Source organism: Aotus nancymaae, unplaced genomic scaffold, assembly GCF_030222135.1.
Source record: "Aotus nancymaae isolate 86718 unplaced genomic scaffold, 86718_ANA_hifiasm-v0.15.2.pri h1tg000011l, whole genome shotgun sequence".
Taxonomy (NCBI): Eukaryota; Metazoa; Chordata; class Mammalia; order Primates; family Aotidae; genus Aotus; species Aotus nancymaae.
In genome coordinates this window covers 1,456,354-1,484,212 of record NW_026988422.1, presented here as the reverse complement: position 1 = coordinate 1,484,212, position 27,859 = coordinate 1,456,354, and the positions used below count along the sequence as shown (strand labels likewise).

The 27,859-nt window shown below is 36.9% G+C and overlaps 1 protein-coding gene across 6 annotated transcripts in view; it reads right to left on the bottom strand.

Moving 5' to 3' along the window:
• The window catches only part of COL8A1 (collagen type VIII alpha 1 chain), a 239,243-nt gene that overhangs the window by 39,851 nt on the left and 171,533 nt on the right, over positions 1–27,859 (bottom strand). For 4 of the 6 annotated variants that reach the window (XM_064374543.1, XM_012477057.2, XM_012477070.2 and 1 more), the window contains exon 2: positions 14,073–14,196. The gene's annotated coding sequence lies outside the window, so the exon portion shown is untranslated. Of the gene's footprint in view, positions 1–14,072; positions 14,197–16,545; positions 16,570–27,859 lie in introns of those variants that run through there. The other 2 variants (XM_064374544.1, XM_012477065.2) reach the window with 2 other exon arrangements.

Sequence of the window (27,859 nt, the reverse complement as noted above, 5' to 3'; positions counted from 1 at the left end):
GTTGGATTAACCTGCTTTTGGCTATGGTTTGGAAGGTTTGTCTGACACTCTCAAGTGTCATTTAAAACCTGCCAAAGGAAAAAAAGTCCTCTACCTTTTAGAAAGAATGTGTTAACTAATATTTGCCAAGAGCTCTTGAATCCTGGAAGACATTCTACTTGTAAGTAGGTTAGCCTAACTAAAATTCCTCCTTTGGGCTCCTCCTCATACCTATTTTTAAAGGGTGATGTCACCAAAAGGTGAAATGAGAAAGATTTATTTTATCTCTCTTTGACATTCTACTATTAGCTTGATGCAAAAGTAATCACGGTTTTTGCCATTGAAAGCAGTGGCAATAACTATGATTACTTTTGCACCAACCTAATAGAATGTGTTCTCTTTATTTTCTCACTTTAGAATGGCTTATACAAATTTTAAAAGGTTTTAGATTCAAAGATCTCAAGGAACACTGGATACGAGGATAGAGGATCAGGCTGCGTGACAGAAGCCTGTAAAGTCCAGATGAGATTCTGTACTGTAAAAGTGTGGGGTTTCTGTTTTCTTTTTCTTTTCTTTTTTTTTTTTTTGAGACAGAGTCTCACTCCGTCACCAGGCACTAGGCTGGAGTGCAATGGCGCGACCTCGGCTCACTGCAACCTCTGCCTCCTGGGTTCAGGCAATTCTCCTGCCTCAGCCTCCTGAGTAGCTGGGACTACAGGCGTGCACCACCATGCCCAGCTAATTTTTTTGTATTTTTAGTAGTGACGGGGTTTCACCATGTTGGCCAGGATGGTCTCGATCTCTTGACCTCGTGATCTGCCTGCCTCAGTCTCCCAAAGTGCTGGGATTACAGGCGTGAGCCACCTCGCCCGGCCTATTTTCTTATTAAATACTTCTGAAAAGGGCCTTAGTCTGGGAACAGATGTATCCCATTCAATTCCTTCTTCATTTCTCATTTTTATCTCTTTACTAGTCTTCATCCATAGGTACTCAATAGCTATGACAGATAAAATGATGGTGATGGAGAAAGGCCAGCCCTGAGCATGAGGTCAGAACTGATAAAGGTAAATGAACTGATACAAGTTTAAGTCTTAGACATGGATCTTAGACAATTAGATAGAATTGACAAGGCAGTCAAAATGAGTCATCTTTTGGGGCGGCCAGCCAGTCAGTTACTTCGTTTTCTGTTTAACTTTTCAGATTGGCAGTGCTCCCCAACAGAGTATGAAGAATGGGTGAGAAATGTAGGCCCCATAAAATCTGCAGGAACCTAAGATAAAAATCTGTTCATCTTAGTCAGTGTAGTGAATAATCAACAAGAGATTAAGTGTGACACCAGAGAAAGAGTGCATTACACAAGAGCTGCACCCCCAAGGAGAAAAGTTTCTCCCAACATTTTTATGACATTTCACCTGACAACATGAATTTTGATATAAAAACAAGTAGAAAGAAAAGATTCCTTTCTACCTTTTTTTCCCCTTTAAATTCAACAACTTATTCAAGCTCTTCTTTATTCATTTCTTTATTCAACAAAGATTTGCTGAATGCCAACTACGTGCCAGGTACCGTTCTAATTGCCGGGGATACAGCAAGAAGATAGAAAAGTCCCTGTCTTTCTATAGTTTATTTGTCATTAGAATTTCATTTCTTCTTCATCTATAAAAATGATCATAGCTAATTCAGATCCATCAGAGAAGCTAAAATATTGGAAAGAAGCATTCTCTGTAAAAAATAGGGACTGACAAACCACATGTCCTTGGAATTTGGCAGTCCTTCAGTTTTCTGCGCATATGAATCAGTTTCTGTGCCCATCTTTACACTTCTGTTTCCATAGTTGTGGCTCTATGCCGGTTTTACTGGTGATTTTGGCTAAGACGTCTGTATTCCCAAAGTGAGTGTTTTCTTGCTCTTACCAATCATGCATAGGTAATGTGATGCTACTGTCCCCAAATCTTTGAGCCCAAGTTCAGCACAGCATAGATGCCTGGAAATTGAAGACCCTGGTTTTCATAAAAGAACCACTGGCTCAGAGACCAAGCACATGTCTTCACATTTCTACTGTAACATTTCTTTCTCGATCTCAGGCCGATGTTTACCATTCTTTTTAACTGAACTGTGGATGTTTACCTTGTACTTATTGAAAGAGTTAGGAGCTAAGCTTCCATTATTCATAGTTGTAAACATGTACTAAATAGGAGGCACAATTTTGTAATTCATGAGTCTTTGAGACTATTACAAAGGAATACTTAGAAATATTACATCATATCAGGCCCATGGTCTGATTCAGAATTCTGTCTCAGAGTGGAATACTTCATGTGGCAGAATATCATTATTGCTATACATGGCTTATCCTTAAAAAGGTGGTGACATTTTCTACAGATTCATGAACTAAAAATTTTTTTCACTTTCAAAATGAATTCTCAAATTGAGTTCACTGGTACAATTAGAGGATTATAAGTTTCAGAAAATGATTCTACCCCAACCTCCCCTATTTTGATAAACAGTATTTGTACTTATCTAGTTGCTCAGGCTCAAAGTGCAGGAGACATTCTCAATATCTCTTCTCACACATCCAATCCATCAGCAAGTTTTCTGATCTCTTTAATGAAAACGTATCCTGAGTCACTGGACACAGATCATGTTTTGCCGAGTCCAGTCTCCCCAGAGAAACCAGAGTGATAGTTTAAAGACTTAAAGAAGTAGACCAGATCCTGTCACTCTGTTCAGAACCCTCATGGCTCCCCACCCCGGTTCATGTGACCTCTGACTTCCCCTCCACATCCTGCAAGACCTGCATGATCCTGCTCTGCTCTCTTCTTTGACACCATCTCTTTAGTCACCAGGTTCTGACCAGTGGTCTCCTTGCCATCTTGCAACAGGCCAGACTGCTTCCCAAGCTTGGGACTTCCCATGTGCCTGAACTGCCTTCCAGATCATTGCATGGCCTTGCCGTTTTCAGATCTCAGATTACATATCACCTCCTTAGAGTGGCTTGTGCCAACTATTCAATTTTAAACAGTGTCCCTCACACTATCGTTCTCTATCCCTTTCCCTTACTTGATTTTTCTTCATAATCAACATGATATTACGTGTTTATTTATCTTCACAGTTATCATCTCTTCTCCAACTAGGGAGAATGTAAGCTCTAAGGGTAGAATGCCATTGTGGCTTCATTCACTACTAAATCCCCAACCTAAAACAGTGTCAGCCACATAGTAGATTCTCAACACATGTTGGTCGAGTGAATTAATAGAGTTTTTACTATTCTTGAAGTCTAATAAATTGTTTACTTCTACTATATTTGTATAAAGAACTTTAAAAAACTCAACTATCAAGGGATTATCCTATATCAGGATTTGATTGTTAAACTACAATTGTGGGGCCAAGCACAGGATATACAAAACTAGGATATATAAACCCTCACTTATTTTTTCAAGTTGTTTAAATTTTCTGTGCTTCAGTTTCCTTTGTTTTTCTTTATACTTCTGTGTGTCAATATCTTTATTTCTCAAATGGTGTTGATAATAAAACTTATCTAGGCTAATTTTAGGGTTGCTTTGGTGATTAAATATGTGCAAATACTTGAAATGACATCAAGAAATTTACTAAAATGCGGTACTGATTTTTTTTTTTTTTTGACACAGAGTCTTGCTCTGTCGCCAGGCACCAGGCTGGAGTGCAGTGGTGCAATCTCAGCTCACTGCAATCTCCCCCTCCTGGGTTCAGGCAATTCTCCTGCCTCAGCCTCCTGAGTATCTGGGACTACAGGTGCACGCCACCATGCCCAGCTAATTTTTGTATTTTTTAGTAGAGACGGGGTTTCACCATGTTAGCCAGGATAGTCTTGATCTCTTGACCTCATGATTCACCTGCCTCGGCCTCCCAAAGTACTGGGATTATGGGCATCAGCCACTGCGCCCAGCCTACTGTACTATATTTTAATTGTTACCCATTATTCCTCTGACTGTATGTTTATTTTCCTTTATTATCATGAATCTTGATCCCAGCAATCTTAGCATGTTATACATATACAGGTGCAAAGAAACCTCTAGTACTTTGGTTTGATAACTCTGGTTTGGTCTATTGAGATAAGAAATTGTTTGGTAACTGAGATGTTTTAGATAAGGAGCTAAAAGGATTATCAGGGACCTGGTTTTTAAATTCAAGAAGATCTCTGATAAAAGAAGGCTGGCGTGAGGAGGGTTGGACCTCAATCCACTGGCAAATATGTGATCTTTCTGTAGGGTTCTTTGGTGAGGACCCTTGTAAGCTAGTGAACAGGCAGGGATGCACAGTTCAGGAGCACAGGCCAAGTACAATATTCAGGAAAATAAAGGAAATGTGTATCTTTCTGATTGAGCTCTTTAATTTTCCCGCAAACACCATGAGTGTTATTATTTACTGCTAGCACTTATGGACAATAGACCAGGAGATCAAATCTTCTTTCCTGGCTTCTTTCACACATGAGAGACAATTAAAAAGAAACAAAAACCAAAAAACAGAATATCTTTGCACTTGTGATTGTATTCAGTGGATAACATGAGCATCTACTCTAAAATTTAATCTGCCTTTACAGAACCCCCAAACCACATCTCTGGGAGTTACAGAAGTATGTAAACTATGTTCTTATTTTTTCCATCTCATAGATGAAAAAGTGGATCTAAGTGACTTGTCTAAAATTGTACAGAAGGTAGAAAAATGATTCCAAATCTTAATCCAAGTTGGTGCTCATTTTGTTGCATTTGGCTTCCTGTAGGTAGAAACATTAATTATTGCATATGAGCTGATTTAATTTGAAAGAATCAGAAAAAATTCATTTATTCAGTGTGTAATTAATAAAAATTTGCAGACCCATATCTGGAACTGACAACTGTTTACAGGTACTAATTGATTCAGCAACTATGTTTTAAATTAATGTAAGAGAGACTAGTTAGTGTAGTATCTTCCCAGTAGCTGTCTATGTTCTTGAACCTCAGGCAAGTCTTTTAATTGCTTTGTACATTTGTAGTTTTATTTCTTGTCTCCAAAATGGGAAACATTGTATTATCTCATTGGATTGCTGTGAATAATTGAACATATATAAAGCATAGAACCATGCCTAGCACATAGTAAGTACTATATATGTGTTTATTTTCATAGTACTGAGATATAAATGTAGATAAGACCAGAGCACATTAGAGTTTATCCTTAGGAGTTCTCATTTTGAACAGTTTTGTGTAAAAAAAAAAAAAAAAAAGCATTCTCTAAATGAAAAAGCATTTCGTTCTGTAGTCTCTTGGTGCAGTAATTCAAAGTCATCACTAGATGGCAATTGTGATCCATACGACTTTAGCTGCAGCAGGTAAACCCTGGTGTTAAAGTTTTCTATACCCTGTAGCATTGAGAAGTCAGGGAGTTTCCTTCCCACAAAGTGAGCTTTTAACAAAACTCCAGTCAGTAAAACTTTCATTCTGTGGACACCCTTGAGGCTCACCTGTAGGCACCTAATCCTTCTGGTGGCAGCCTCACAGAAGTGTGGGTTTACCTGCCTGCATCATATCATAAATTTACATTTCAGGAGTGCCTTTCACCAGATAACAACAGGACAGTGTCAGGATCCTGTGTGAAGAAGATCAATTAGTGGTTCTTAAAGTGTGGTCCCCCTGCCAGCAGCCTCACCATCATCTGGCAATTTGTTAAAAATGCAAGTTCTTGGGTCCCATCAGATCTGCTGACTAGTATTTTAATAAGACTTCCAGATGATTCTGATGTCTGCTAAAGTTTGAGAACCACTGAGATAAACCATTGTTTAGCATCATATATAAAGGTTGGTGCTGGAAGGGTCCTCAGAGAACATTTTGCCCAATCCTCCCATTTTACTGAGAAGGAAAACTGAAGTCCCTGTAAGTTAAATGACTTACAAATCATAGCAGTAGGCGTGTGGCAGAGCTGGGTTTCAGGGTTGGTGAGTTCCATGTCCCTGCTTTCCTCGTTTGTCCATCTCCCCTTCTCTCACTCTAAACTGAGGCCACTAGGTGCCCATTCTAGCTTGATACCTACTCATGAAATTTAAAAATCATTTATTTATGCAGGAGTTTGCTAATTTTTGTATTTGTAGTAAAGACAGAGTTTCACCATGTTAGTCAGGCTAGTCTTGAACTCCTGACCTCAGGTGATCTGCCTGCCTCAGAGTTTGTTCATTTCAATAGACATTTCTATGGTGATACAAAATTGAGTATGATGAATTCACTGCAGTCCAGAGTGTGTGCATATGTGTACACGCATGTGTGTGTCGGGGGATGTGGGGACCTGAGGGAGAATCAAGTGAAAGTCATCATGCCAGTTGGTAGGAGAGGGACATATGCAGGATGCCATGAGAAATAGGTGAGTGCAGTGATGGATTAGGTCACACAGGTAAGAGGAAGAAACTTTGGAGCTGACCTTGGGTGATAAGTAGGAGTTCAGCAGATGTAGAAGTCAGGATAAGGCATTTGGGGAGAGGGATCAGAATGTACAAGCACATGGAGCCATGAAATAGTGTGGGGGATCACAAGAGTTTTGTTTCAGGGGAAGTGTGTAGTGGAGGAGTGATCATGTAATAAATAATAATAATAATAATATTACTACTACTACTACTACTATCTAGGACTTATTAAATGTTAACTATGAGCCACGCCCTGCACTAAGCCTTTTATATTATTGATTTATTCTTAAATGATTTTGCAAGAGTCTACTCTTATCCCTGTTTTACAGATGACAGTGAACATGCCTACACTGTGCTACTTTTCTTAAAATCAAGCGTTACTGTTTTCCATTTCTTAGGCCAAGATTGAATTTAGAAAAAGAGGTTCCATGTTTACTTCTTCCAGGATGTCCATAATGCAAAGTAAGTATGTATTGCAGGGGATAGGAAGCATATTCTTAATATATATAATTTTATTATAAGCATATTTTCATCAATGCATAAACTCAGGAGGATCTTGGCAATAATTTCGATTTCTGAACCCAAAGAATGAATGTCCCATTATTCTTCAGCATATCAGCAAGTTTAGAAGTAGCCAGTTTTTCATAATAGATGAACTGTGTCTTAAAAGTACCTAGGAAAGCTCATTCAATTGTTTGACTCATTAAAGAAAGGAAACTGAGTAATGAATGAATAACCTGGTCTGAAATCATGGGTCTGTTTTATTTTTGGTTTTAACTTTATAAGTGTTCATTGTGAATGTGCTTTCTGCAGTCAATGTTAGCATCTTTCCTTCATTTCATAGGACTGCCCGTAACCAAACTAAAAATTTGAGTTATAATTAAAGTTCTGATAGGATTCAAAATATCTAGTTTTTCCTAGGTAAGATTCCAGATGTTTCTGGATTCTTTAAGATATTTTTGAGTGATTTTACTTTTTCCTGAGAAAATAAGTTGTCTTTTCTTTTTTTCAGAGTCTTACTCTGTCACCTAGGCTGGAGTGCAGTGGCACGATCTTGGCTCACTGTAACCTCCACCTGCCGGGTTCAAGTAATTCTTCCTGCCTCAGCCTCCCAAGTAGCTGGGATTACAGGTGCCTGCCACCATGCCCAGCTAATTTTCGTGTTTGCAGTAGAGACAGGGTTTCGCCATGTTGGCCAGGCTGGTCTTGAACTCCTGACCTCAGGTGATCTGCCCACCTTGGCCTTTTGTAGTGCTGGAATTACAGGTGTGAGCCATCATGCTCAGCCCTGTCAGTCCTGAGAAAATAAATTTTCTGTTCCTACTTTCTCATCTGCAAAATATTGACATCAGAGGAGATAATCTAGAAGGCCTCTTTCATCTCTAAGTGTCTGTGAATTTATGATTTAATGATTAAATGGCATATATAACTCATTTCTGAGTTTTCTTTATAGTAAAATTTTAGTATTCATGGAAGAAATTATAAGACCAAATCTCTCTCCATAAAATATTAAATGGCATCTCTAAAATAGCTGTGTTTCACTTTTTAGGATCACCGAGACTCTAATCAGCTCTAAGATGTGTTTATATATTTCCACCTGACATTTTACACATCTTAGGACCCAATAATAAGGTCAGTTTTAAGTAGATGCCATTAGAAATGATTGATGGCCAGTTTATGGTTTAAGGTGAAAGAGGTACACTTTAATGGTGCTCTGCTTTTCTGATTGCTACAGTAACAATTTTCAGCTTTACCAGCCCATATTACAACTTGATCTTTACACTCATGTTCATAGCTGAAGGGGAAATGCTTTCTCAAGAAAATCTAAAACACTCAATCCAATTTTTAACCTTTCTTGTCTAGAAAAGTTGAATAGCCTACAGGTTGCTTTATCTTGAATCAAAGAAAGGGCACTAACACCTAGAAGGAAGCACCTATTACATTTATTGTTATTTTTAAAAAATTTTGTGATTGAGAGCAAAATTTGCATTTTACTCTCCCTGGATAATTTTTTCTTGCTATCGGTTTTGGAGTCAGTTACAGTATTTTTTTCTGTTTACTGATTATAAAAGCAATATATGTTTATTTTGAAAAAATTACAAAATAGTGTACATAAGGGCACAATGCTGTCTAAAATTCTGCCACCCAGAGTTGGCTATTAATATTTGCTTTTTATTTAATTCTAGGTAAACATGAACATTAGCAAACTGGGGCCATATGTGGTGGTTCAGGCCTGTAATCCCAGCACTTTGGGAAGCTAAGATGGGTGGATCACTGGAGGTCAGGAGTTCAAGACCAACCTGGCCAACATGGTGAATCCCTGTCTCTACTAAAAGTACAGAAATTAGCCAGGTGTGGTGGTGTGCACCTGTAGTCCCAGCTACTCAGGAGGCTTAGGCAGGAGAATCGCTTGAACCCAGGAGACAGATGTTGCAGTGAGCTGAGATCATGCCACTGTACTCTAGCCTTGGCAACAGAGCAAGACTGTCTCAAAAAAAAAAAGAAAGAAAGAAAAAGAAATTGGCAACAAGTTATACATTCTATTTGGAAATATTCTTTAAAAATTAATATATAGTTAACTCATACGCATAATTTTAAATCTCTACCTTCAAAGATAACACATTGTCATTATTGTTGTATAAAAAGTTATAAAACTCTTTACTTTTCATTATTTTGTGATTTTTTTTTAAGAGCCATTTTGATTTAGGTTCCTTTTGTTTGTCAACTTTCATATCTCCTTGTTCTAGAAAAGATTTAAGGTTATTTCAGCACCTCTTCTTCCAAGAGAGTATAGTGGAGGAAAGCAAACATCTGAAATTCATATTACATAATTTTTTTTTACATAAGACCTTTGCTGTTTAAACAATAGGTAAATTTTTAACAAACGGAGGAACAGCACTATGAAGATTTCTACTGGAACATAAAGAAGCCCTTTACAACATGAATGGTGACTCCGCTTTTATTTGCTGTCGTAAGTATGCATTTTTCAAAAACATATTTGTTAGCCTACCAATCAGTGCTCTCTTTGAGGGTAGAGCTCTTGTCTTACTGCTCAGTATTCCTTCTGTGTCTAGAACTGTTTCTGGGCCATTGTATTTGCTAGATAGATGCTTGTGGCATTTAACTGAATACAATGAAATCAATTCCAAATATTCTTATACTGTCATGATAGGTTGAGTTATGATTTTAAATTGCTTTGACATAAGCAGTAGTGGTTAAAACCTTTGGTTCTGTTCCCTGTTGCTGATTCTCAAAGCCCTGTAAAAGCGAAGTGAGAGAACCTTGGTGTAACTCTTTGCATAGTACTTGAGCCCACATAACAACTGCCAAATAGATGGTGGATTTTAGTGATCTGTTGTTTTTACTATGTATATTTTTTCTTCTAAATAAGAACTCATTTTTTCCTGAGGACTTTCAGTTAGATTGTTTCATAACAGAAATAAGCTATTTATTTAGAGATTATATGTAAAATATCTTAAAGACTTGGTAGGTAGAATAAAATGTACTGTACAACAAAGTTATATATAATTATTATTTTACATAGTATATATCAACCTAACAGTTTATGATCTCATTCATTTATAATGTTTAATGGGAACATATTTGAAAATAGAGTGCTATGGAGCCATAAATGTAATTTATAGTTATTGCCATAGGACTTTTACTTCTAAGTCTCTCAAGTATTCAACAGGTACAAAATGAACCCTTTTCTAAAAATTTTTATTTTTTAAATAAATTTTTTTATTGTACTTTAAGTTCTGCGGTACATGCGCAGATCTTGCAGGACTGTTGCATATGTGTTCACATGCCATGGTGGTTTGCTGTCTGCATCTCCCCATCATCTATATCAACCTAAAATGTACCCTTTTAATGAATGAGCAATTTGGGGCATTAACTAATGAAGTCAGATTTTTTCCCCACATGTGGAAGATGTGTGAGAATGCCCAAATCATTTCTGCTAATCTACTTTGCCCTCCGTTTGACAGCGTCTTAGGGAATTTGTGTCAACCACATCAAGCCAGGTATGTAAACAAGTCCAGTACTGTGAACTTAGTACATGGACTCTGAACAATGGAATCCTCTGGTCAGCGCTGTCCCATAGAGATGATGTGAGTCACATATCAACTTTATGTTTTTTTTAATCCATATTAATAAGTAAAAAGAAACAAGTGAAATAATTTTATTGAACTATATTTGATAATATTTATTAATTTATTTGTATTTATTACTTTAACTCGACATATTAAAAATATCATTTCAATGTGCAATCAGTATATAAAGTATTAATGAGACATTTTACATTCTGTTTTTCATTCCAAGTCTTAGAAATTTGGTGTATATTTCACACTCACAGCACCTCTTAGTTGAGACAAACCGCGCTTCACATGTTCACTATCAGAATGTGATTAGTGGCTATCATATTGAACAGGGCAGTTATTCATTCCTGCTTTGCCACCATTGGAGGTGCCAGAGGGTGGCAATGTGGTGTAGAGGAAAGAAAAGGACCAGCCCAGAATCTTAGACTATGACTGTTCTGGCTCTGACATTTGATATTGACGTGACAATGAAAAAGCAATTTAGTTTCACTGGGTCTCAAATTCCTACTCTTTATAATGGAGATGGTTAGTAACTGCCCTACTCTTTTCAGGAAGCTGTGGGGAAGATTAAATAAGATATTGTACGTGAAAGTGCTCTGTTAGATCATAAAGCACCGTACACATGTAAGGCATTATTAGTTCTTTTATTGTAGATTTACTCTCATGACTTGCCCAAGGCCACATTCCAAGTTGGTAAGAGAATGAAGGATAGAATCTGGGGCTCCTGACTTCCAGCCATCTGCTTCAGCTAAAGGCTATTCATACCAAGCTAGTTTTAAAATTTATTTTTACTTTTAAAAGTCTTTTTATTTTAAAAACTTGAGGAAGGAAGACAGTTGCAGTAAGAAGTACATTTCATATTGAATTGTGAGGGTCTTCTTGGCCACAGTCATAATGTGCTGCAGTAAAATTATATGTACAGAGTATTTATATACTTATATACTCAGAATTACAGCCATCAAATAGTGAAGTTTATTGCTGTCATATAATATAAAACCCCATGTTCTTCAAAGTTTCAAACAACTTTTAAAATGAACTGTGGTTTCCCTACTCTATTCATTTCCAAAGTATAGCACAACCACAAGAAAGCCCTTCCATAGTGGTGTTGATTAATAAAACAGATATGGATCAATGCAACAGGTTTTCCATGGATATTTTTGGGTACAGATGTAGCTCATTAATTCCCATGTGTGGGACGCCACCTTTCTAGTGTAAATCTAAGAGATACATTAATATCTGAACAGAAAATGAGAATAATTCAGCTTAACCCATATTATTTAGTACATCCTATGTGTAAGGCACATTAGGTATCTTAATGACCAAAAGAAGTTTGTTTTTATGATTATTGTCACTTGGAGGTATGTTATTTAACTTGAGGAAAATATAGAATCTGTCTACCAAAATGTCTGTGTTCTATGATTCACGAATCTCTATTTTTGGAAGGTAAAAAGATCAGAAAGAGAACTCTAGATTATTCAGAAATAGTTTAAAAAGTTACATTCTGTACTTTTGGAGGGCATGTAAAAGATTAGTTGTCATGATCTATTTCCATTTCCTTAATTGAATGCCTGTCATGGTGCTCATATTTTTTGGTCATTATCTACATTTGTTTCAAATAAATTTCTTCATAGAAATTAAAAAACTACATAAAACATTAAGAGCTTTCTGCTATGTGAAGTTAAAACAAGTCCATTTTTACTGAGAAAAAGGTATACATTCAAAAAATTCTTTATTCTTTTTTCAATTAAAATTCATTTAAGAAAATAACTTCCAGCTAGTTTTCATTCAAAAACTTGTCATTTGTAAGCTTCAGGCCTGCCTGAGTTGATGACTGTGTTAAATAAAGGTAATTTTTATTTTTACTTGCTGAATCATTGCTGTTGACTATTGAATGAAATAGCTTATTGAATAACCTTTACATTTATTGCTTTTGCACCCTAGTTTAAAAATAAAGTGCTTAATTTCTTAAAAGTTCAATAAAATGTATTTTTGATATTTCCACCAGAACTTTACAAGCAGTTTCTCTCCTCTGCCCTTTAATAACCACCTTCTGCATTTTTGTGATTTAGTTTAACATAATTATTGTAATTTTTTACTGGGAGAAGCCATCAATGCCCTTGGCAGTAAGATTTTATTACAAGAAGTTCAGAAGCTGAGCCTGTCACTGGTTGCAACAATTATAAAGTTTCTCTGAGTGAGCTCAGAGCCTTACTCTAACATTATGACTGTTACCCACACCGTGCCTCTTTCCCATTTTTCTGACATCCATGAGTCCTGTAACCTGTTGCTTCAATGAACATGTATTTTTTATTCACTCAGTTTGCAGTATAAAGATTTCCTTTGGAGAACATCTGGCTTTGATGGAATCCAGCCAAAGTAATTAGTGGTACCTATATAAAAAATGTAATGCCTTAGTAAAATCATTTATGTATTTGCATTTCTCCAGGAACTCTAAATGGATTCATTCTAGACAGGATGTGGTCAATGAGGCATTAGCGATAGGGCTAAATGCTATGCTTTTCCTTTTGTTCAGGTATTCACCCTGCCCCAACAAGAACACAGAAAATCTGGGGAATCTTAGCAATTCATTCTTTTAATTATGAAATAAAATCAAACAGACTATAAAAACCATTGTCCTATTATATATTAGGAAATATTGAATCGCGTGTCCAAAAGTCACACTTAAGTCCAGACAATAGTAATAAGCATAGGATGGCAGTGGATACTATGAGATAATGTCTACTTGTCAGAAATGGATGGTATTTGTGGGTTTTTTTTTTCCATCAGAGTTTGAAAGTTAATGATGTACTTTATGTTTTTATTGCTTCTACTGAGAGATCAATTAAGGAATAAAAGGGATTCTGGCATGCTGTTATTATTATTTTTCGCTGTGAGTATATTCAGTACCACATATGAATAAAACCATTTCTGTCATATGCTCTGTTTCATTCATCCTAGATTGTTTTTAGGAAAATTTAGTACATATCACTTCAGTCATCTGAAAGAAATCATTTCTTCATTACAGCTCATAACTTAAAACTATAAAATATCAGCCAAAAAAAAATTGGCCCAATTAAGAGAAATATGATAATGGTAGAAAAACACATATAGACACGACTGAGAGATGATAAGATTATTTTAATTTTCCCATTTGCACTGGAATTATTTATGTTACAAATCTCCAGGTTTTTTATTACTTAAAACCCTCTGCTGAATCATGAAAAGAAGCTTAAGTTAGCAATTTTCCTCTGCAAAATCTAACTCCTAGCATCTGGTGAACATTTGGATACCTAGTCAAGTTCTATGGAAATGATTATTTTAAGACTCTATTCAACATGCCTAGACTTAAAAATCAGCTAGGATCACACTCTGCACATGTATTTTACTACAGGGGATTTGAAAACCTAATATTAGTAGCGATGGTCTCAAGGCTTTTGCAACGATGGAGATGGGGATTTGAGACCAGACGTGCAGGCAGGCTAGACACGGAGCATCTGCCAGGGGTCCTTGTCAAGCTCCTGGACAGTGACCTGTGGCTTTACCTGTGGACCACCCAGACCACTGCCCTGCCCTCTGTTGCTTCTTACACTTACATTTATACTTGACAGGACTGCTGAATGCAAGACCAATGTCCTTGCTGGTGCCTTCCTGTAACACCCCTGGGGCTGGTTTCTGTCTCTTCAGCAGATGCTGTTTGCTTCCACAACAGCTTCTAAACTAGAAAAAAGAGGATACTTTTACTCAAGGCAATTAGAAATGGAATTATTATCAAAGTGTACTATTCTGGATCATAGGAGAAATTGCATAAAAGGAATGTATAAATACATAAAATGCCATTAGTGTATTTTTATGCATATACTATATGTATATGTAGTTTTGGTCCAAGTAAACAACAAATTGTTTATCTTTCTTGCTTTTCATTGGTTATATTATGTAATAAGTTCTCACCAATTCAATTTCCATTAATACAGATTAAAGATAATTGGAAAGAATTTGGGCATTTGCCATAGAGAATGCAAATTTATGAAGAAATATTAACAATACCTCAGGGACAAAATTTTATTTAAGAAAAGTGAACTTTTTAAACAACATATTTTCTATCAATTTACATATAGTAGCATTTGAATTATAAATTATTCTTGGTTATTTATCAAATCAGGTTTGATGGGGCTTTAATATGGTGAAACTTTTATGTTTTCATTTGAGTTTTTGGCAAAATTTAACTAGTTGAATAAACTTTGTAAGTTCTCTATAACCTAGACTTTTTACAAATCATATGGGACATCCCTCCAATTAAAATGAATTTCAAAATTTAACTCTGTGTTTTGGATAATAGATATTCTCTATTTTGTTTTTGTGTATTTCACAGGAACTTGTTTAAGAAATATCTACATTTACTGTTCAAAAAAGATTTTAACAGGAACAACTTCAGTCATTTAGATAAATAAATCAGTTTGAAAGCCAGTATTTGTTATAAGTGCAGAACTGGATATCAAATTTACTTAGTTTGAAATGTGATTTAAGTGGTATATTCTAGCATAGTACTGTCCAATAAAACTTTCTGTAATTATGAAAATTTTCCACATTTGCACTATTCAAACGGGTAGCTGCTAGTCATGTGTGGCTACTAAGCACTTGAAATATGGCTAGTGTGATGGGGGAACTTAATTTTTAGTTTTACTTAATTTTAATTAATTTGAGTTAATTAAGCTACCTGTAGATAGTGGCTATAATATTGTGTAGTTCTAGAGTTTCTCTGTATTTGGTACTCAACACAAAATGAACAAGTACTTGAATTCTTCTAGCTGTGAAATGTCTATAAAGCAGTAGCGTTCCTAAAGCACAAGGCCCAGGCTCTCACATGTGGTCTTCCCTACAGAGGCTGCACGATGCGTGTTCAGGCCTAGAGGGTAGATACAGCAGCATCCTGCACTTCGGCTCAACTTGTGGATATTTAAGACATAAGCTTTGGTTTAGCCATAGGTGAATTGAGGACCTTTGCCTCTGGAAAGTCATGAGATGTCAAATTATCTTTAGTGAGGGTAAACAGACTCAGGAGCTTGACTTTTGCAGTCCACTCTCACGTAGTATGACTTCTTGCAGAAGACTGACAGGAAATACAGACAGATATGAAAGGAGATATACCACAAACATAGTTGCCTCCATGAAAAAAACTCTCCAGATTCAGACTGGATATCAGAAGAGGCCTATAAGTGATTTTTGTGCCTCTCTTATATCATTCTTCAATAAATATTTATTGAGCACCTACTACTATGTGCAAAGTATAATGCTTAGTGTTGGAGATACACTGTTGAAGGAAGCAACTAGATAGAGCCCTTCCTTCATGGTGATGAACTGCATCAGACAATAAGAGTTTTTTTTTTTTTTCAGTTTTCTTCTTCTTCTAAAAATTCATTTTTTTTTCTTTCTGGTTATGGTGAAAATAATACAAGGGGAAGATACATAGAATAAACACGAACCCTGAAGATCACTATTATGTATGTGTCATGTATCTTATTTGTATCTTACTCAGTTTACTTCTCTCTGAACAACTTTTTCAGACCCACATCTTGGTAGCTGATGAAACTGCTTTTTGAAGTGCATTAGTGGAAACAGGGGGAAAAAAAAACCTGAAGAGGCCTCAATTGCCATTTTTCAACCCTGAGACTAAGCATCATTTAACATTGAGTGTTTACCACACATGTTTAAAAGAGGTTCTTTTCTTTCTATGATCCAGAAGAATGTCTTTAAAATAATTTCTAATTAAAAGACATTTTTGTTGCTGTTAATGTGATGACACTTTTTTTTACTTTGTTACTCATGATACTGTGAGAAAGAGTACTGCAATGACTGTTTATGAAATGAATCAAATTATTCAGTATTCAAGCACCACTGCAGGAACTAAAGGGAACCATTAGCTACACAGGCAATATGTAACTCATTGCATTTCCGTTAATTTTGGAAGAATGAGCCAGAAATTTGGCACAGTACTAAGCAAGAATTATTTAGTTAGATCTGTTTTTTCTTCTCCACACAGCAACTGCATAATTAAATGTATGGTCTGACCTGCATTTATTAGGTGAATTTTCAAATATGTCACTGATGGAAATCTAAGGATGAAAAGAATTAAAAATTAAATCCATGCAAATACAATACTTAGTACTTAAAATATTTGAAGACCAAAAAGTCATTGGTCTAAGTATATTAATTGGTAATATCCTTGAGAGTGTAGACAGACACTTAAAAATAATTTTAAAAAATGAATTATGAAGCAATGAAAGAAACAAAAAAGATAAATTTATATAAATACTTAAAAACCAGTTACAGGTAAAAATATCATGAACAAGATTAAAAGGTGAAAGGGAGTTTGCTTTATTACTTAAAGCAGCTATACCTTATGGAGGTTTGAAAACATGGCCAGATTCTTTGATTCTCCTCTGTGTTCTCTCCCACTGAATCTGGGAGAGCTTATGAACTGATCAGTTGAGCACAGTGGAGCAGGTATTATGTAACTTCTGCAGCAGGATCACAGAAAGCTATGAGGCCAACCTTGTTTGCTGGAACATTGTCTTTTGGAGCCCTGAGTCTCCAAATGAGAAGTCTGACTACCTGGTGACCCATGCAGGAGAAGCCACATGTAGGCACTCCTGTTGACAATGCCAGCAAATCTCAGCTTTCCTTTTATCACTGCCAGGGTACTAAAGATGTGAGTAAAACCACATTGTGCCCTTCAAATCAGCCAGTTGCCAGATGAGTAAGCCATGAAAGCAGGAAAAGCTTCTAGACCTACCTGAATTCCTGACCCCTAAAATTGTGATATAAAATGTTTGCTGTTTTATGCTGCTAAATTCTGATGTGGTTTATTATGCAGCAAAGATAGCTGGCGCATACCCTCTTGTATTTATGATATTTTTACAATAAAAAGTTGAAAAAACTGAATGTGAAATACACTCTGGGAAAAGTTGTTTGCAAGAATTAACAAACAATCTTAGTATCCTTTCAATATAAAGAGCTCTTACAAATCACCAAGAAAAAAATGCTAACACCGTATAGGAAAATAGGCAATTAAATTCACAGAAGAAGAGATTAAAAGCTAATAAACATGTTAGAAAGCCTTCAACCTCATTAGTAATGAAAAGAAATGTAAATTAATCTATGAAATTAAAATTTTGGTTATCAAATCAGCCAAGATGAAAATATACTTAATGTTGGTTGGGTTAAGTGAGAGTACAGACTTTCTGGGAAATAAATTGACATTATATACCCAGAATTTAAAAAATACCTATATGCTTTGATGCTTCTAGGAATTCAGATAAGGAAGTAATCAGAAATAAGGTAAAATAATATAGAAAATGTTTACTACAGTTCTATTTATAGGAGTAAAAGTATAGAAACAAGCTAAATATCAATCAATGCAGTTAAGTAAATTATGTAGTTTGTATTATAGAATATTGTTTTATTGTTTATAATGGAATTTTAAATATTTTTTCCTTTGTTAATTTTGATGTGGGCACACCATAGCATAACAGAAAAATCTTAGTATGGACACATAGACTGAGCTTTGAATCCTAGATTTGCCCTTTACTTTTCCTGGTGATATGGTTTGGCTGTGTCCCACCCAAATATCATCTGGAATCGTAGTTCCCATAACTCCTTCATGTTGTGGGGGGGGGGACCTGGTGGGAGGGAGGTAAGTGAATCATGGGTGTGGTTACCCTCATGCTGTTCTTGTGACAGTGAGTCATAAGATCTGATGGTTATGTAAGGGGCTTCTCCCTGCTTCACTTACATTCTCCTTGCTGCCACCATGTAAAGAAGGACATGTTTGTTTCCCTTCCACCATGATTGTAAGTTTCCTGAAGCCTCCCCAGCCATGATGAACTGAGTCAATTAAGCCTCTGTCCTTTATAAATTGCCCAATCTTGGATATGTCTTATTAGCAGTGTGAGAGTGGACTAGTACAGTAAATTGGTACTGGTACTAGGATGCAGCTATGAAGATACCCGAAAATGTGGAAATGACTTTGGAACTGGGTAACAGGCAGAGGTAAGAACAGTTTGGAGGGCTCAGAAGACAGGAAAATGTGAGAAAGCTTGGAACTTCTTAGAGACTTGTTGAATGGCTTTGACCAAAATGCTGATAATGATATGGATAATGAAGCCCAGGCTGAGGTGGTCTCAGATGGAGATGAGGAACTTGTTGGAAACTGGAATAAAGATCACTCTTGCTATGTTTTAACAAAGAGACTGGCACCTGCCTGTGGAACTTTGAACTTGAGAGAGATGATTTAGGGTACCTGGTGGAAGAAATTTCTAAGCGGCAAAGTGTTCAAGAGAAAGCAGAGCATAAGTGTTTGGAAAATTTGCAGCCCGATGGTGTGATAGAAAAGAAAAACCAAATCTTCTAGGGAGAAATTCAAGCCTTATGCAGAAATTTGCATAAGTATTGAGGAGCTGGATGTTAATACCAAAACAATGGGGAAAATACTTCCAGAGTATGTCAGAGACCTTCATGGCAGCCTCTCCCATCACAAGCCCAGAGGCCTAGGAGGAAAAAAAATGGTTTTGTGGGCCTGCTATATGCATCCTAGGGACTTAGTGCCCTGTGTTCCAGCATCTCCAGCTGTGGCTGAAAGGGGCCAAGGTACAGCTTGGGCCATGGATTCAGAGGGTGCAAACCCCAAGCTTTGGCAGCTTCCATGTGGTATTGAGCCTGTGGGTACACAGCAGTCAAGAATTGAGGTTTGGGTACTTCTGCCTAGACTTTGGAGGATGTATGGAAATGCCTGAATGTCCAGGCAGAAGCCTGCTGCAGGGGTGAGGACCTCAGGGAGAATCTGCTAGGGCAGTACAGAAGGAAAATGTGGGGTTGGAGCCCCCACACAGAGTCCCCAGTGGAGCACCGCCTAGTGGAGCTGTGAGAAGAGGGCCACTGTCCTCCAGACCCCAGAATGGCAGATCCATTGACAGCTTGCATTGTGCACCTGGAAAAGCTACAGACACTCAATACCAGCCATGAAAGCAGCCAGGAGGGAGGCTGTACCCTACAAAGCCACAGGGGCATAGTTGACCAAGGCTGTAGGAGCTGACATTTTGCATTAGCATGACCTCATGTGAGACATTGAATCAAAGGAGATCAATTTGGAGCTTTAAGATTTGGCTGCCATGCTGTATTTATGACTTGTATGGGGCCTGTAGTCCCTTCATTGTGGCCAATTTCTGCCATTTGAAATGGGTGTATTTACCCAATGCCTGTACCCCGACAGTATCTTGAGAGTAGTAACTAACTGTTTTTTGATTTTACAGGCTCATAGGTGGAAGGGACTTGCCTTGTCTCAGATGAGACTTTGGACTTGGACTTTTGAGTTAGTGCTAGAATGAGTTAAGACTTTGGGAAGCCGTAGGGAAGGCATGATTGTGTTTTGAAATGTGAGGATATGAGATTTGGGAGGGTCCAGGGGCAGAATGATATAGTTTGACTGTGTCCCCACCCAAATCTTATCTTGAATTCTAGTTCCCATAATCCCCATGTGTCATGGGAGGGACCCAGAGGGAGGTAATTTAATCATGAAGGCGGTTCCCTTCAAGCTGTTCCCAGGATAGTGAGTGAGTTCTCATGAGATCTGATGGTTTTATAAGGGGCTCTTCCCACTTTTGCTTGGCACTTCTCCTGGCTATCGCCATGTGTAGAGGGACATGTTTGTTTCCCCTTTCACCATAATCGTGGTAATTTTCCTGAGGCCTCCCCAGCCATACTGAACTGTGAATCAATTACACCTTCTTCCTTTATAAATTATCAAATCTTTGGTATGTCTTTATTAGCAGCATGAGAATGGAATAATATATATCGATATTTGGAAACTTGATTTACCACTTTGACTTGGATCTTTCATATAAGGAGAACAAGCTAAGTACCAATTTTATTGAATATGGTTATGATGAAAAGAATTCATGTATTTATAGATAACAATGCATAATAGTTTATTTAATAATTTTTTAGTTTTTGCCTTGAAACAACAAAAATGTATTCTCTCCAAGTCTGGAGTCTGGAAGTCTGAAATCAAAATATTGGCAGGGCCATGCCTCCTCTGAGAGTTCTAGAATAGAATTCTTCTTGCCCCTTCCAGCTCTGGTGTTTGTTAACAAGCCTTTCTGTCTCAGCTTATAAAGGCATCACTCCCATTTTGTTACGTGGCCTTAATAGTTTTATGCTTATATTTGTGTATTTATAAATAATAAGCATAATAATTTCTCATGAGTGTTGTCTCTTCTTATAAACCAAGGACACCATCTGATCTCCATATCTGAATTCAAATTCATACCACTTTCCAAATTTACTGTAAGTTTTTTCACTCTGCCTCCTTTGATACCTCCCTTTCTACCATAGTCCAATTTCTATACTATAGTCAGATTTTGAGAACAAAAACAAAAACCAATGAGTCAATTTTCTTTCTTTTATCCCTCCAGTGGTTCCAATTGCCTTAAACACACCTCTACTCTTGCTGTACTCTCCACACAGCAGATTAGACGCACTTTGAAAAACGATCAGATTATGTCATTCTCCTGCTTCCGTGCCACATTCCCCATGCCCAATAGCTCCACATGGCACTAAGAATGAATCTAAACTTATTTCCTGGCTGCTATGCCCCACCTTATTCCCACTCTGTCTTCTTTTCAAGCTTGGCCCCTCCCTTCTTATCCTCCAGTCCCCCGGCCACAGTGGCCTTCAACTTAGGAAAAACAGAGAGCTGATCCTTACTTTGAGGGCTTTGCAGGTCCTCTGTCTATAATGCTTTTCCCCCAGAACACTGCATGGCTGTCTGGACGCTTCACTATTTTAATCTCCACTTGTATATCACTTCCTCAAAAAGATCTTTCCTGAACATCCAATCTAAAGTTAAGAACTCATTTTTATATATCTTTAATTCTCTTTAATTCTGTAGTAGCAGTGATAGCTTCCTTACTTAATTGTACATTTTGTTTATTTTTAGTCTGCTCAACACCTACGCTTCTTCTCTCCCCAGCTACTCCAAAGCAGGAAACTTACTTTGTGTATTGTAACATCTTTTGCAACCAGAACCAGACCTGACACATGGTAGGCATTCCACAGATATTTACTGGACTCCTTATAAATAAATATTCTTTGTACTTTTGAAACACAGAACTTAGCACTACAAAAGAGACAGCATGACATTATTTTTCAAAAAGAACAGAAATTGTAAGCTATATGGGCATTTTCAAAGGCTTTGGTGGTTCTGATCAGAGTTAAGTACATAGCTTCAATTTTGAAAAAAGAAAAGCCCACAAAAAAAATCATAAAAGCATACAATTATTGCATGAGTTTAATGGGAGCTCTCCTGTCAAATCAGTACTTTAAAAACTGTATCACCACTCAACAGGCTCCTTGCTTTGAAATGAAGAATGTTCACTGCTCACCAATATTTTTATTGCTGTTGAATATGTGATTTATTTACTGGATAAGGAACAAGTCTTAATAAAAAGACTTCCTTTTCAGTGCTGAAAGTGTTGAAAAAAGGGTTTCATTTTTTGAGGCTGTTTAATACAAGCCTGTAGAATGAGATGTCTCCCATTGAGTGCATGGGAATTCAAGCTGTTTATCATTCACTCTGGGGTGCAGGAACATTAGTGGATGGGCCTCAGTGGCCAGGTATGATCACAAGATTCAAAATCTAAATTGCTATTTACAGATATGCCATAACATTTCAAAAACTATATAGTATTCTCTCAGATGACCAGGCAGAAGTTTTGATATGCATTTCAACATAGCCTATCTTCACCAGTTTAGAATTTCCTTCCCAAAGAAGGCTTATCACATTATTATGGTTCCTGAGGGAAGAGGAAACACATGTCTGTTAAACATGTCCTTTGGGCCAGGCTCCTTCCTAATTGTGTTATCTGCACAGTCTCATTTAATCCTTATAACTGTGCAGTAAATGAGTAAAGGCAATGGAAAGAAAGACTCTATTCTTTCATGCAATATTGAAGGAGAAGATTGGTTAATGAGGAATCAGGAAAAGAAAGGAACTGCCTATTCTTAACCTGTTGACATCGTCCCAGAGTTTGGTTTCAAGTTTTTAAGGGATACTGTGTTTTATTTTACTGATTCACAGCAGTTGTCTGGAGCATGACATGTTCATTGGCCAACAATGCTGTTGAATCGGGCATAAGGTTTCCATAGGAACTGCACATTTACGTTGTATAAAAGTGCCAGGATTTAGAAAAAGACAATTGGGTGAGGCACCTTGAGCTTCCTTTAAATTATTATTACCTACTCATAGAGTAGTACATCTGTTTTGGTTTCATGCTTTTTATAATGCTTGGAGAGCTAGAGGGAGGTGTGGGGAGGGCTCATTTCCCTTTCTTTACCCATCTGAAGGAACTCTTTAAGCCTTTGGCTGATTTTACAAAAACTCAAGGTTGTATAGTCTCATAAAACTCTAGGATTGTGACATTCATTTCTACAGAAATAGGACTGATCAATTTTGAAGTAACAACTAATCCTGATAAATTAGAAGAGAGGAAAAATTCCCTAAGATTGTGCTAAGGCACCATTAAGGGTCTGGATTGGTAGATCACTGGCTTTCTTTTGAATACATTATGGTTAGAGAGACCTTAATTTTCCTTTTTTTTTTTTTTTTTTTTAATAAAACCCATGCAATGGTCTCATGACCATATTTAATGGTTACAAAGTTCAAAGAAGTCAAGCCTAAATAATCTGGTACAGGAAAACACTGAAAACATCTAAATAGCTAAAGTAGATATGAAATTTTTGGATTCTATTAGTTTGGAATAAAGAAGGTAGGAGTGAGAAATTAACACTTCAATATGTAAAGAAATTTGAGAAATAGCAACATTAGCTTAGAGAGCTGGAGAGTAGAAGCTTCCATAGTTGTAAGCTAATATTAGGCCCTAATACTATAATTTAAGTGGCAATGTTTGACAGAAAATACCTATAAGATTTTCATTCTAGTGCATCCTTCTGATACTTTTGCAATAGATGTAAATATATCAGATGTTTCCAGAATTCCTCATCTTTGTTGAGGAAATATGGAAGGTGAAACTCTAGCTTTTTTTCAGATGAAACAACTGGATGAACCTTCAGTCAGGATAAAATATTGAGAATATAATGGTGATGCAAGACATGGTGAGAAGTCTTCTAAATAACAGAAGTCAGGAAAAGACTGAGGCTTTTTCTAATGGTAAATATTGAAGGAGAATATGGCATGAAGTCTTCTTTTACTTATCCAGATATTTGAGAGTATAGAGCAAAGCTTGAATTGAACCAAAAAGAGTGAAGTAAATGGATCCCTTTGCTTGGGCTAATAATATTATGACATTCTTGTATTCATTTATCTTGACATTTATATGATGATCCATTCATATATTTAACCATACAATTGATTAATTGAATAATTGATTAATTAAATATTATAGCTCAGCGAAGAGGGCCGGGAAAGCCATTTGTTTTGGGCAAGTTTTAAAAAGAAGTGCTTTGGGTGACTACAATTTGACTTAGTTTTTCCTGAGGTTAAAAGTTGATTCCTGTTTAAGATTATTTGTTGATACTGATTCAGTAACAGCTAAATCGTTAAAATGATGCTCTAAAAATCATTTTACATACCTTCAAAATAAATGTGAAAAACTGCAAGTGTATTTTGGTAGTCACTTGCGCTGCAGAATAACATGAGCTAGACCATGGCAGCAGGCAGCAGGAAGGAGAAAACTATGCTGTGTGTGTCTGGTATATGACCAAGGTTCTGACATGCCCTAGAATCTTGGTAGAATGAGCAGGTAGGATGAGCTCTGTACCAAAACACTTTATGATGTGCTGCCTCTTTCAAGAAATCTAACATGTTTGCAGTAAGAAAGGTTTTCAAGTGATGTTTAAAAGAAGCTAAGAAAAGAACTTTCACATGGTAGTGGGTGAGCTCAGCAATGTCTTGCTGTCCAGAGAGAGTCTAGTGAGAATTCAGCCCTTGGATGCTTCCTCTTCTTCCCATAACAGTCAGAATACATTGCCCTTAATCCAAAGTAAAATTCGATTTCCAGAGAGAGTACTCCCAACAAAATTGCTCTAAATTCAGCCTGACTCTTTCAGTAATAGTAACAGCTATTGCTTACTGAGGATGTCTTACCTGCCAGGCTCTATATTAAGTATACTTTACACATACTATACATCATTTAATTCTCACCACAATCCAAAATAAAGCAATCTTCTTATATTTAAAATCATGTAGTAAAATCTTAAATTGACTCATTACACACACATAGACACACACCTCCAAATAGGAAGCCAGAGTCTATGTTTTGTTCCCTTTTCTTTCCCCAGTACATAGTGAGTGGCTCATAATTGGTGCCTAGAAAATATTTGTTGAATTAAATGAACTGTCATTTCCTGTGCTTTCCCTGAGAAACAGGTTTTCATCCATCATTTTGTTCTTTGAAAACCTAACTTTGAAGATCCTAGAGGTGAAAAAGCATTGGAAATTTTTAACCTAACTAAGAAATGTGGATTGACTTATCTGTCTTCTTGGGTGAGTGAGGAAGACTGATGTAAAGGAAAGTTGGAAGGGGTTGTATGGGAATTGGTGGGAAAGAAGAAATATTAATCTTTGTAAAAATAACTTTTGTTCTCTCTAGACGGTAAACATAAAGAAATAAGTAAAACAAGATAATGTGAACTTGATAGTTTTCCAGGGTGTGTCTGAGATTTAACAACCTTATGGCAATGGGTCCTGACAGACAGTGCTCTGAGCTGAGAACTCCAGCAAGACTGGGTTTATACACAACAGAAGGAAGGGCCACAGTGGATGGAAAGCATGCAGATAAATGCAGTTTTGTTTTCTATGCCTTTTAGGCTAGATTTCAATTTTCCAGCTGCTGATTGGGCCTTATCCGCACTGCTCACTGCCCTGATGGCTCCTGGCAGACAATTATCACCTTGGTATGTGACATATAGGAGGAACAACCAATGACACAGACTCACAGGTTCTGCAAACTGAATCCCCTCTCTCTCCAATTGTAGCTAATCTGTGGGATTATTTTATTTTATTTATTTATTTTTTTGAGATGGAGTCTTACTCCGTTACCCAAGCTTAAGTGAAGAGGTGCGATCTCGGCTCACTGCAACCTCTGCCTCCTGGGTTCAAGCAGTTCTCCTGCCTCAGCCTCTGGAGTATCACGCTAAGCTAATTTTTTTTTTTTTTTTTTTAGTAGAGACAGGGTTTCACAATGTTGGCCAGTGTGGTCTCAAACTCCTGGCCTCAGGTAATCCATCCACCTTGGCCTCCCAAAGTGCTGGGATTACAGACGTGAGCCACCATGCCCAGCTGTTATCCAGTCATGTCAGGAACCATTATTGTCAAGGACAGTCACATGGTGCCCACCTGCATGTACACACAGTGTTGTGCAAAGCAAGTTAAATAGGCTCCATCCTTCACTTTCAGCAGCTTGCAATAAAAACCAGACAATAGATGTGGCAAATACAATGGGGTAAACAGATGCACAGCTGTATAAGCAGAGAAATACAACAGATTAGATAATTTTGGTATGAACTATTAGTGCATGTGCTGTTTGTGGGCTGGAAATGAGAAGAAATTCTGCAAAATGAAGAGAATTTGTGTGGATGCTGTGTGAAGGTAAGGAAGAAGAGGGTTGATGGTGGTGGAATAATCATCCTGCTCCTTTCAATTAGCAGAGAAAATTTTCCTTTGGAGTCAAGGGAGAGGGTATTTCCCTCAGAGGTATCTACTCAGAGGGTACATGTATTTCTACTTAGGTTTAGGTTTTGCTAAGAGATTTGGTTGTAACAACTGAGAGAAGGAAAATAAATTGTATTAAGCAGGGCATAGCCTGCCAGAGAAATTTCATAAGCCTTCTTTCCACTGGAAACCAGGCTAAAAAGAAAAATAAAACAAGAATGTATTATAATTGAACATTTCACTTATAACCAACTAGCATATGCCAATTGACTTTCCAAGGAAATAATTACTTTGGTGGATTTTGCTTTTGTTTTTGTTTTAAGGGGCAATATTGCTTGTCACTGTCCAGCATTGACTGTCTTTGACATCCTAAACATTGTCAGGAACTAATCTGGACTTGCAGAGAATTCAGATGAAAGCAAATTCCAGGCAGGTCTCTACCTCAACCACCCTGAGCTGATAGGTATCTCCCTTCTTTTAAGTACATTCAGATAGAGAATTTGAAAACCTCTCCAGGAATCTTTTCCAGGGTTTATAAAATATTCCTTGCCAATAAGATCTTTCCATCTAACTTAAATTCCTTTGGCTCTAATTTAAATTCATTTCCTCTTTTTTTCTTGTTAGAGAGCAGAGTACTACTCACCAATAGGAACTTCTCAAAATATATCTGCTAAACACACATCTTAGGCTTCCTTCCTGAACATATATGACCTCATTTCAGAAGTTATTTATTTCTCTCTCTCTCTCTGTGTCTCTCTCTCTGTCTCTGTCTCTGTCTCTCTCTCTCTCTCTCTCTCTCTCTCACACACACACACACACACACACACACACACACACACACACACATAGTACTTTGGTCTCTTGCTTTTTTTCTCTTAAAATAACCTGCTAAAGATCCCTTAAAATTATGAGTTACCATAACTAATTTCATGAGGTTTATTCTACAGTATGGACATGTAAATATGTCCTATTTGTCTAGTTCCAATCAGGCTTTATTAAATCAAAATGGTCTATAAGAATGTTGGAATTATAGTTTATGCTTCTTTAGAATCGGTGAAGTGAAGTATAGTCTCAAGAGAGTGATGGCCACTTCCTAGCTCTTAACACTTTGGGCAAGAACTTCACCTCTAGATTCATGATGAGAAGAATGCCTTGCTTTTGCAACTATAAAGTGAGGAGATGGACAAAATAATTTTAATTTTATCCATCCTGAATACTCAACAATTCTATGAATATGTCTTAAGCACTCCTTTGGCCAGAAAGAGCAAAGCAGCTATTTTCTCTTAACTATCATTAATTTTATCCACAATGGTCACTATGTGTCACATTATCACTAATTTCTCAAGTGAGAACGTCTTCATTAAATTTTTAATTGTTTTACTGAGGTATAACTTACACATTTTAATATAAGTCTTGTCAGGTACCTACTCCTGCTTATATGACACATTAATGTCAAAGGGTATAAGTTTGCAACTTAGTGGGTTTTTACATATGCTAAATCATTTTGCAGTTTATTATTGCCTAAATGTCTTTGCAAGGCCACTGATAACATTTATAAGAGTTTTTATTAAATGGCTTTTAGGCCACTGGAAAGGAGTCTGTAATTCTCAATCTCCTTTGTTCACGTGGATGTGTTTCCTGTCTTTCTTGCCTGGAATC